Source organism: Somniosus microcephalus, chromosome 6, assembly GCF_052327205.1.
Source record: "Somniosus microcephalus isolate GS21.2 chromosome 6, FLI_Smic_1.0, whole genome shotgun sequence".
NCBI lineage: Eukaryota > Metazoa > Chordata > Chondrichthyes > Squaliformes > Somniosidae > Somniosus > Somniosus microcephalus.
The window spans coordinates 177,983,124-177,995,350 of record NC_140992.1 but is presented as its reverse complement, the minus strand read 5'-3'; positions in this window follow the sequence as shown (position 1 = coordinate 177,995,350).

Genomic DNA, 12,227 nt, shown 5'->3' with positions numbered 1-12,227 from the left:
CCCGTGGGGGTTCTCCCTCTAGCTGTACCGTCCTTTCCAATCGGAGGAACGGAGTTCCGTCACCCTCCCCTATAATCTCCAGGATCTCGTCCCGTATCTCCTCATACGTCTTGCGCCCTCTCTTGCTCTCGTCAGGGAGACACTGGAGGAGCGAGCTGTCCAGGGAGAACAGCAGCATTTTGGACAGTTCGGCCCCGTCGCAGTCATTAACTGCTGCGGTTTGCTCCACGTCCCTAAAATGCACGGAGGGATCTCCTGACTCGGAGAGTTTTGGAATGTTACTGATCATTTCCCTTAGCTGTCGTGCGCTATGGGGCATTATGATCTGATTCACAAGGGGTCCGTCATCACCATTCTCTTCGTTCGGACCGAGCCTCTGGTGTCGCGTGGGACACATCGGCGCCGGTCCCGACCCTACTACCTGGTGTTGCTCTACCTCAAGAACCCCTGTGTCTGACTTCTCTGTTTCCTCCCCTGGAGTCCAAGACTCGGTATAGGCGGGAGGTGCTGAGGGCTCGGGGGTTGGTACCCTAACTGCCTCCTGTGGAATTGGTCTTTTTGATTCCTTGGCTAACAGTAACTGGCTCGCTGGCGGGTTTATGAGACACACCAAGCCAGTTGCCTTTGCTAGGGCCATTCTCAGGTCCTCTAGCTCCCTGTGGCAAGCGCTATGATCGGTGTTCTCAGACCTATCCTCCATGGCCATCTTATAAGCTGCCCTGGCCCCCAAGATTCTTTCCTCCTGTGTCGCTATCTGCTTAGCTAGGCGGAAACACCTCTCTCTCATTCTACCTTCACTGGCCTTGGCCTCAATGACCTGACATTCCAAATACTCTATCCGGGTCTCATGGCGGTGAGTTACGGATTGGCGTTCCTGATTCAGCGCGTTAAGCGATTCAATCAGTTTCTGACCTCCCGCAACCTTTTCCTCTACTTCTGTCAGTAGCTCTTTGATCTGGGCTGTCTGTGCTACAACGACCTGGTCCAAAAGCTGGACTTGCTTCTTGTAACACATCAGCCAGACCGCCTTTTCTACAGATCTTTTGTGCTCTTTACTTTCTGTCCACTTGATGGCTGCGTCTAGCGGGTGCCTATCTCTCAATAGGTCAGATATCCACTGTTTTGTAAGGTTTACCTTCCCAAAAACATAATCCGCTATCCTCTCATCCATTATATTTCACTTATTCAAACCTTGATCGAACACGCTACATTCCTGCTGCCAAGGTCCTGCCGCGGTTGCCATCTCTGTAGGGGGTTTCTCTTGCTCGTTCTGGTCTCCTACCAGGCTTCGTGCAATAATTACCCTTGAGTGGTTCGACCCACTCTCCCCTACGGTTCTAGACCTTGGACTTAGGTGCAGGGAACTGTAGTGCAGAGAAAAACTCAATAGAACAGGTTGAATAGCACGAAATGGATGCTTTTATTATTAAACAGTTTGCAACATTATAAAATACATGTCATAAGCACAAATTAAAGTAACTACAAGCATGCACATATCTATAAACTTAACTCCATGGAAATGGGAAACACACGGCACATCGTAAAAGGGGAAACACATTACGATTACCCTTACCCCCTCCCCTAGACCTAGACTAAGTTTCGACTTGAGGAACTCGGAATCATGCTCACCACTTTCAGATTCGCAAAAGAGGGGTTCGCAGCCCCTTTGGCACAGCTTTCCATCGTCACGTGGATTTGGAAACTTCTGGCGCAGCTTGTTTTTCTCTCTCTCAGGCGATGAGGCAGCGGACACAGCCTCGATGAGCGCTCGTCATGACCGAATCCGTTAAAAGTTGTTGAAGAACTGGATGCACATGGGAAAGTCCATTCCTGGGAAGTTGAGAATGGTATGTTGAGGCACGGGAGTGCTAGGCCCGGAGTGTCTTTTATTTCTCGCTCCCGCCTGGCTCGTCGGTTTTCCTGAGGGTGTCTTCTCCTTCGGCCTGGGTCGTTGATGATCTCCCGACACCAGTACCCGGGCCACCCTCGTCGTCTTCCCGTCGTCACCGAGCCTTGCCTGGCTGAACACCGACCATGTCCTGAAAACGTCCTGGTCAAATTCCGAAGCTGCCGAGGTAGAAGAAGCGAGTTCCCGAAGCGAAGCGTAGAATCGTAGAAGAAGCGAAGCGTCCTGATGAAATTCTGAAGTGTTAAGCCTCCTGATGGACTTTTCAATCCATAGTTATACCTACTTGGGACAGTCTTATCTCCCGCCAAATCATAGTCCAGTCTTTGTAATATTTTTGGCGGGGAGAAATCTCTGCAGGGGTGCTTTGTCTTGTAACGGGAGCCGGTGATAGCTTAACTGGCCTTCCTGGCCGATAATGTCTTTTACTTTGTCACCGTAACTCGGTTCGCATATTGATCGGTCTGGAGATTGCCCTTGATGGCTGTTAAACGGTCTTTCCTTTGTACAGTAAATGGGTTTAAGTGTTCATTCAATTGTCCGCCCATTTCTTGATGGGCCCCATCCTGTTACCTGAAACTGTCTTGTACTTAGAATCCAATTAATATGTATGCTCAGTTCCCTGAGTTTCGGTTTCCCGATACTGGCTTTCGCGGGCTTACTGTCCTCAATCCACAAGCCTGTCTGGCTTGCAGTAACCGAAATCAAATGGTCCCAGAAACTGATCACGAGGTCCGGTGGCCATTTTGTATGCCCCTTTTTATCAAAGGTTTTTCTGTACAAGCTTTCTCTTGGTCAATAAACTGTCTTATCAACCCTGTTTTGTTGCGTGATTGAATTCCTGAAAATTTCGAATCTTACAAAGGCCCTGCAGGAGTTTTTGGGCATGGTGAACTTCTACCATTGTTTCGTCCCCCGAGCAGTTCAGCTTATGCGGCCCCTTTACGAGGCCCTCAAAGGCAAGCCCGACAAACTCGCCATCGACTGGTCCGATGATATGGCCAATTCTTTCACAGACACGAAAAGGGCCCTGGCTAACGCGACCATGCTGGCGCATCCGTTACCTGATGCGCCGATCGCTCTCACCACCGACGCCTCAGACTATGTGGTCGGTGCCGTCCACGAACAGTGGGTCAACAGCGCCTGGCAGCCGCTCACCTTCTTCAGCCGGCAGCTCCGCCCCAATGAGTGGAAGTACAGCACCTTTGATCGCGAGCTTCTCGGCCTCTACCACGCCGTCCGACACTTCCGTTTCCTGCTGGAGGCCCGCCCGTTCACGGCGTTCGTGGACCACAAGCTGTTGCCCTTCGCCATGGCCAAAACCTCCAAGCCGTGGTCGGCCCGTCAGCAATGCCAGTTGGCCTTCATCTTGGAGTTTACAACGGACATTCAGCATGTTGCTGGGAAAGACAACCCCGTCGCCGACTGTCTCCCGAGCTGTCGCCAGCGCCGTACACCTCGGCATCGACTACACCCGCATGGCGGCCGACCAGGCCTCCGACCCGGATGTCCAGGCCTACAGGACGGCGGTCACGGGCCTTCAACTAGCGGACGTCACGTTCGACGTTGCTGGCGCCACACTCCTGTGCGACATCTCCATTGGGCAGCCATGTCCCGTCGTGCTCGAAGGGTGGAGACGGCAAGTTTCCGTCGCCGTCCATAATCTTTCCCACCCGGGCAGGAAGCCGTCACAGAAGCTGGTGGCGGCTAAGTTCGTCTGGCACGGGCTCAGGAAAGACGTTCGCGACTGAGCCAGCACCTGCGTGGTATGCCAACGCTCGAAAGTACATCGCCATACTAAGGCCCCGTTGGCGCCTTTCACGGTGCCCGAGAGGTGGTTCGACCACGTTAACGTGGACCTGGTGGGGCCCCTGCCGCCCTCCCGCGGGTTCACCCATCTCCTCACAATGGTCGACAGAACCACCCGATGGCCGGAAGCCGTCCCACTGTCTTCAACGATAGCCGGCGATGTGGCTCAGGCGTTCATCAGCACTTGGGTCGCCCGGTTCGGCGCCCCATCTGACATTTCCTCCAACCGGGGGCCCCAGTTCACGTCAGAGCTCTGGAACGTTGTCGCCCGAGGCCTCGGGTTGAGACTCCACCGCACCATGAAGGCCGCGCTCCGGGCCAGCCTCTGGGATGACAGCTGGATCGACAGACTCCCGTGGGTCATGCTGGGACTCAGGACCGCTCCCAAGGAGGACCTCCAGTCCTCGTCCGCTGAGCTCGTCTACGGACAGCCGCTACGGGTTCCCAGGGATTTTATCCCCAACACAACGGAACCTTAGTCCGCAGCCCGTCAGCGGCCCGACCTTCTGGACACCGCCAAGGTTTTCGCGCCGGTGCCCACGTCCCAGCACGGCCTCCCGCAGTCCCATGTTCCGCTCGACCTTCGTGAGGCGGAGTACGTTTTCGTCCGCCACGACGCCCACCGGGGACCTCTTCAGCCACCCTACGAGGGATCATTCCGCGTCCTGGAAACCTAGTGGATGTTGGCGGTAAGCCTGACTGCATTTCCGTGGACCGTCTTAAGCCAGCCCACCTGGATCTGGACCGACCCGTTGTGTTGGCACAGCCCCCGAGGCGGGGCCGACCTCCAGTTTCCGCACCCTCAGTCCACCACCGAGCGCCCGAGGTCCCTCCAACGAACCCCCCGGTACCCGCCCCGGAACTGAGGAGCCGTTCCGGCCGTGTGATCTGACCCCCCCAACAACTGACATTGCCAGTGCTAGTGAATTCTGGGGGGACGTAGACCACATAGGGACAATAACACATTGGGGCAGTAATTCCTCCCCAAACGCGTGAGTACGGAAGGGGTACTCACGCGTCTGGCCGGAGGAAATGCCGGTTTTCAGCATGCACAGCGCTTGCGCTGAAAACCGGCATTTCCTCTCCTAAACCCAAGAGGTGAAGAGGCTAGCGCGTGCGCTGTAGGGGGCAGCGTGTGCGTCTTGGATTTCCTCTGTTTTGGGGGATTTGCGCATGTGTAAAGGCCTCCGGTCTTTACGCTTGTAAAAAGCACACGTAAGTATTTATTTTTACACGTAAGTGGTGTTTTAGTGTAATTTAGAACTTTTTTCCCCACAGGTTTATTATTTTAAAGAATCTACAATAAGGTAAGTTTAGTTTTAGACCCTTTTTATTAAAAATTTATTTTTTTCAAAAAAAAAAATTATTGTTTAAATTCTTTTTTTAAACTTATTTATACTTAATTTAATGATTGGGATGTTTTTTTAAATTTTTATTTAAAGTATAAATAGTGTTTTGGGCCCCCGTAGTTTTCATGAGTTTGACAGTTCTTACTCTCAAACTCATGAATGAACCTTCCCCTCCCCTGATTGGTTGTACAGTGCTCACCTGATCCCAGCTGGCACATCGCACCAACTACGCCGCTGGATCAGGTAAGCACTGTGCGCTGACATCTGAACCGGGCCTGTGACAGGAAATGCAAGCAGGCCCGGGCTTCAGATGTCAGCGCGCAGGGTGAGTGCAGATCGGGGGCTTGCACGCGCGGCAAGCCCCTGACACCAAGTTCTGGGCCAATGTATAGCCAATGATGTTATATGTACCTAAACACAATTCACTATGTATAGCAATGTTGTGATATGTACATGCTGGGTTGGGTTATCGGTGCAGGGTCCCTTTAAGAGCGTCGGTAGCGTGATGACATCATGATGTCGGTTGCGTGATGACGTCATAGCCCCTGCACGGGGCTGAGCCCTTCAGACCTTGTGGAGAGTGATTAAAGAAAGACACGTTTTGCCTTTGCTTAAACAAAAGCCTCTGCCTGTTGTTTTCTGCCGATCCCAACACCCTGATGTATATCCCCGTGATAGATTTCGAGTAAATTCTGCCTGATACACTCGGGGGCTACCACCTGGTCTGCCCCTCCTAACTTCCGTACACCAGTCACATCTTCCTTTGCCCCGTGACTCTCCCATACCCCAGTCACATCTTCCTTTGCCCCATGTCTCTCCCATACCTCTCTCTCTTCCTTTGACGTATCTTTGGGCAGTTGCACCATATTTACTTCCTCTGGTCCGCTAGCGCAAGCTGCCACCGGGCCCGGAGAAGGGGGCATATTTTCAGCGGCCTCTTTGGCTGCCATATCAGCCCATTCGTTTCCTTTCTGTATCCAATCGTCCCCTTTCTGATGTGCTTTTACCTTGACTACTGCTACCTCCAGTGGGAGCCCTGCAGCCTTCACCAGTGCCTTTGCTAGCACTTCATGTTTAATGTGACCCCCCCGATGATGTTATAAACCCCCTTCGGGCTCATGAGGCCTTATAATCGTGGACTACACTGAACGCGTACCGACTATCGGTGTAAATATTCACTCGTTTCCCTTGACAAGCCCGTAATGCTTCAATAAAACCTACCAGTTCCACTACCTGGGCGGAGTCCCCTCCTTCCAGAGCCCCTTGTCGGACCACCCGACCATCCTTCCTCACAACTGCCCATCCCGTATGGGGTGTGTACCACTTGTAAGTTTCCTAGAACCATCGACAAACATTACTTCATATTCCCCTTCAAGTGGGCTATCTTTTATCCCACAACTTTCCTCATCCTCTACCGCTAGTTCACACTGATGTTCTTCTCCTTCCGTCAATATGCCGCCTGCAGGGTTTAATCCACCGTCTTTAACAATCTGTACAGACTTATCCTTTGGGATAAGTATCACTTCCCATGCTGCTCTTCGGCTATCTGATACTGCTCTTAACCTTCCAGTATTAAGTAGCTCTACCAGAGTGTGTTGGGTGTGCAAGATCAATTGTCCGGCCATCACCACCGGTTCACTCACCTAAGACCGCCCAAGCGGTGCAGTCCAGTGCTGCCATGCAGCGGGGGAATCCCGCCCCTACCGTGGATTGCCGCATTGAGTAATAGGCCACGGGCCGCCAGCAGTCACCGTGGGTTTGAGTCACTACTGCATTATAAAATCCCCCCTCACCATTGCAATGACTGTGAAAGGGTTTTGACATATCCAGGAGACCCAGTGCCGGGGTCGAGGTTAGAGCGAGTTTAATCATTCTGTATGCCTTTTCTTGCTCCCGTTTCCAGTCCACTGATTCTAGCGGGGCCTTACCCCCTTTTATCAAATGCTGTATTGGTGTCATCATCGCCGCAAAATTAGGTATAAAATTCCTACAGTAGTTGAACCTTCCGGACCCCCCTTACATTAATTGGACCAGGCATCTCACTAATTGCCTGTCTCCGATCTTCCGACATAGATTTGAGCCCTTGTGTAATTGTGTGTCCGAGGTACTGCACTGTCCCCTGCCTGATTTGTGATTTCTTTGGACTTAATCTTCAATCCTTGTTTCTGAAGGGCCTCTAGTATGCACACCAAGGCACCACTGTGCCTCTTTTTGGAGGTAGACGCGATCAGTAAACCATCCACGTACTGGAGCACTGTACTCCTGTACAGGGTCAATTCCACTCTGGCCAAAGCTTGGGCCATTGCTTTGTGGAATACAGTGGGACTCTTTAGAAATCGCAGGGGTCTTCTACCCCCAGAGAGACACCCACTAAGCTCTCTCCCCCGGCCTTCACCTGGCCGTCAGCGAAACCTAAACTCGCGGGGGCCTTCTGCCCCAGAGAAACACCCTTTAAGCTCTGTTGTGTATGTACCTTTAAGAGAATAACTGGTCTCAAACTGCAGTACCGGCAGTGACCACCCCTGTATAAAAGGTGCTAGTGAGCCTCTGTGTTTTTAGTTTCACTATGGACTTCCACCAGTAAAGACTTATTTTGTTCACTCCTGCTGTCCGTGTCTCAATTATTCACGGACGTAACACTGGCAACGAGTAAGAAACGAACTTACCTGCAACTCGGCAGCACCTAAGACGACGTTATTGAAGGTCGAAGCCAGAAGTAAAAAAAATAAAAAATAAATAAATAAAATCCAAAGAAACTCGAGAAATGGGCGCCGACTGTGGGCAACCGCCCTCCAAATCGTCGGATTGAAAACTTGCAGGAGAGACTGTCCAGAGCCAGGCTTGGTTCCTCGGTCTGTGGTTTCCCAGCTAATCGGGCTGGTGGCAGGTAGTGCACTGATCCTTCCTGGGCTGCGGCGGGCTAGAGCTCGATCGGGTGGCTTTTCAACGGGGCCGGGCAGCGAGTCGGGAAGCAAAGAGAGAGAGAGAGGGTGGAGCACACAGGGCACGGCCGGTGCTTCGAAGCCGGGCAGCGTTCGGACCTAAGAAGAGGGAGGGAAGTGTCCCAGAGGGTCCGCTCCACGACGGGAAAATAATAAAAGAAAAAAAATCAAAATTAAACGCGCAAGAAACCGTGGAAAGCAGCGCTAACAACAGCGGGGAAGAAGGCAAAGCGCGGGAGGCGCCATTTTGTTAAATCGGGGAAGAAGGCAAAGCACGGGAGGCGCCATTTTAGATTTGCAAGATGCCGAAGACTGGCTGTATCACTGCTTTTGATAATACAATAGAGGACTGGACCACGTATGTGGAAAGAGTCGAGGTATATTTCGAGGCAAACGAAATAGCGGAGGGGAAAAAGGCATCGATATTGCTAAACTTAATGGGCGCTAGAACGTACGGCCTATTGCGGGACCTGATTACTCCAGCCAAACCGAAGGCGAAGAGTTTTAACAAAATTGTTGCTGTCCTACAAGAACACTTAAACCCTGCACCGCTGTTGATAGCAGAAAGATTTAAATTCCACAGGAGAACTCAGCACAAAGATGAGAGCAATGCTGAGTATCTTACGGAACTACGCAAGCTATCAAAGCACTGCCAGTTCGGAGCAGGACTGGCAGATACCCTGCGGGACAAATTTGTCTGTGGACTCCTGAGTGAAGGAACACAGAAGAAGTTACTCTCAGAGAAAGAGCTGACGCTAGATAAGGCATTCAGCGTGGCAGTATCGTATGAAGCAGCAGCCAGGGGAGCTGCAGAAATTCAACAAAAGCCACAGGAATACGGCACCCACGAAATGACACGGGGATTTGCAAAATGTTATCGCTGCGGCAGAACTAACCATGACCAGAAGGACTGCTGGTCCAAAGACAAAATATGCAGGCAATGCGGGAAGATGGGACACATTGCACGAGTTTGCAGGTCTGGGAAGAAGACCAGCGACAACAAAAAGGCTACTAAGGAACCGTACAAGAAAGTACAAAAGATGACGGACAGTAGTTCCGAAGACCAGATGAGCGATAGTGAATCCGGGAACAGGAGACTAAGCTGTCTCAAACTTCACAATGTAATCGCAAAAGAGGATCACCGAACCATTTGGGTCACCCTCACGATAGCAGGGTCCCAAGTTAAAATGGAATTGGATACAGGATCAGCGCTAACCGTCATGAATCGACGAGACTACGAGCGGCTATTTTCACACATACCCTTGAGAGAGACATCCATCATCTTGACGACGTATACGGGGCAAAAAGTATACCCCAGAGGAAAAATAAGGGTGCCTGTCGAATAGAATGGCAAGAAAATACGGAAATTGTATCTCTACATACTGCCAAATGGTGGACCACCGTTATTGGGACGGGAATGGATCAGGAAGATAAACTTAGATTGGCATTCCATTCATGCAATGACGGTGGACGGTAAAAAAGATGAAGACGTCACTCCTGGACGATTGTCAACAATCTTAGCTAACGCCAAAGAGGTATTTCAACAAGAACTGGGCACGCTTAAAGGCGTAACCGCATAGAAGAGAATGCAGTTCCCAAGTTTTTCAAAGCAAGACCGGTACCATATGCAATTCGCCCAGCCGTCGAGGCAGAGCTGGAGAATCTGGAGAAGGCGGGCGTGTTGTCTAAGGTCGACTGGAGCGAGTGGGCGACACCCATCGTTCCTGTCATGAAGAAAACGTTAAGCAATAAGTCCGGGGAGCCAAGGAAGATTCGCATCTGTGGGGGTTTCAAGGTGACGGTGAACCCAGTCCTTCACACAGTACAATATCCTCTTCCAAGGATAGAAGACATCTTCGCCTCACTGTCTGGAGGGAAGCGTTTTACAAAAATTGACCTAGCACAAGCATATTTGCAGATGGAGGTTGAAGAGTCCTCTAGGAAGTATCTCACGATAAACACTCACAAAGGTCTTTACCAGTATCATCGATTGGTATTCGGAGTAGCATCGGCTCCGGCGATATGGCAAAGAGCGATGGAACAAGTCCTGCAAGGGATTCCGGGGACTCAGTGTTACTTGGACGACATCCTTGTAACAGGTGAAGATGACAGTGAACACCTTAACAACCTAGAACAGGTGCTCACTAGACTACGGGAACATGGGCTGCGAGCCAACCGCCCCAAGTGCGAATTTGTTAAGAAACAGATATCGTATTGTGGCCACATGATTGATGAAGAGGGGTTACATAAGTCCCCTGACAAAATTGAAGCAGTTGTTAAGGCCCCAGCGCCTGAAAATGTGTCGCAACTGAGGTCATTCCTCGGATTGGTGAATTACTATCATAAATTTTTGCCGAATTTGTCGACAATTCTGCACCCACTGAACGCCCTGCTACGAACGGGGGTAGCATGGAAATGGAGCGATGATTGTAAGCGTGCTTTTCAGAAGAGTAAGGACTTAATCACTTCAAGGGAAGTTTTGGCTCACTACAACCTAGCACTGCCAATCAGGCTGGCGTGTGATGCGTCTCCCTACGGCATTGGGACGGTACTGTCACGTAAATTCCTTGATGGTTTAGAGAGGCCGATAGCTTTTGCATCACGCTCGTTAACTTCTGCCGAGCGTAACTACGCCCAGATTGACAGAGAGGCCCTCAGCCTAGTGTGGGGGGTGAAGAAGTTCAATCACTACCTGCACGGTCAAAAATTTACTCTACTAACCGATCATCAACCTCTTGTCTCCATTTTCAACCCTCAGAAGGGCGTACCGATAATGACAGCACAACGGCTGCAGAGATGGTCCCTTTTCCTAGGGGCACACCAATATGACATCGAGTACAAAGGAACTAAACAGCATGGAAATGCTGATGGATTGTCACGTCTACCGTTGCCGACGGTGGAAGAAGAAGACCTTGCAGTGGATCCAATGGAGTTATTCCACTCGACCATAGTCGAATGTCTCCCTGTGACGAATGCAAACATAGAAAAGGAAACACGGAATGACCCGACACTATCATGGGTCTATGATTTAACGGTGAAGGGATGGCCAGCACATGGCGAACCACTGCTGCCAGCATTCTCGCCGAGAAGAGAACAGCTGTCAGTGTGCAGAGGAACCTTGATGTGTGGATCCAGAGTAGTAATTCCACCTAAGTTGATGGATAGAGTGCTCAATGAGCTTCATGAGGGTCATCTGGCTGGGGTAAAAATGAAGAACTTAGCCAGAGCGTTTGTGTGGTGGCCGGGAATCGATAGAGAAATCGAAGCGATGACCAAGAGCTGTGCAGGATGCCAGAAGGTCCAAAACGCCCCCACCACAAGCTCCTCTGCATCCATGGGAGTGGCCCTCATCTCCATGGCAAAGGGTGCACATTGATTTTGCTGGTCCCTTCATGGACTCGATATTTTTAATTGCGGTGGATGCACATTCAAAGTGGCCAGAGGTAATAAAACTGTCCTCAACCACCACGGAAAAAACTATCACAGTTTTACGAACCATATTCGCCAGGAATGGGCTGCCTGAACAGATTTGCTCTGACAATGGACCACAGTTTGTGTCTGAAGAGTTCCGGAGGTTCTTAAAGAACAATGGTGTTAAGCATTACACATCTGCCCCATATCCTCCAGCCACTAATGGATTGGCCGAGAGGTTTGTCCAAATATTCAAGAAGGCTATCAAGGCAATGTGTAATGAAGATATACCCCTACAACACAAGGTGGACAACTTCTTGTTTGCCTACCGGAATGCGACACATGCGGTTACCAACCAAACTCCAGCCATGATGTTCTTCAATCGAAGACTACGATGCCGCTTGGATTTGGTTAAGCCAAACGTCCGAAGAGATGTGGAGAACAGGCAGTTTCAGAATATGAATGAAAGGCCGACCAGGAGTTTGAAGATAGGTCAACTAGTTTTGGCCCGGGACTACCGCACTGAGAAATGGCAGCCAGGAACGATTTGTACACGACAAGGACCTCTCATGTATACCATGGACGTTGGGGAGAGCATTGTAAGACGCCATGCTGACCAGATTCTAGAGTCACTGGAAAACGTCAACTCCACACCACGATCTGATACACCTGGTAATGAAATCGACGTTCCAATTGCAGCTACCGCAGAACCGGTAATATTGGAAGCAGATGAACCAAACAACGACATTGATCCCGACTCAACATTGCCAGAAGAACCTGATACCCCAAAGAGGCGTTATCCAGACAGAA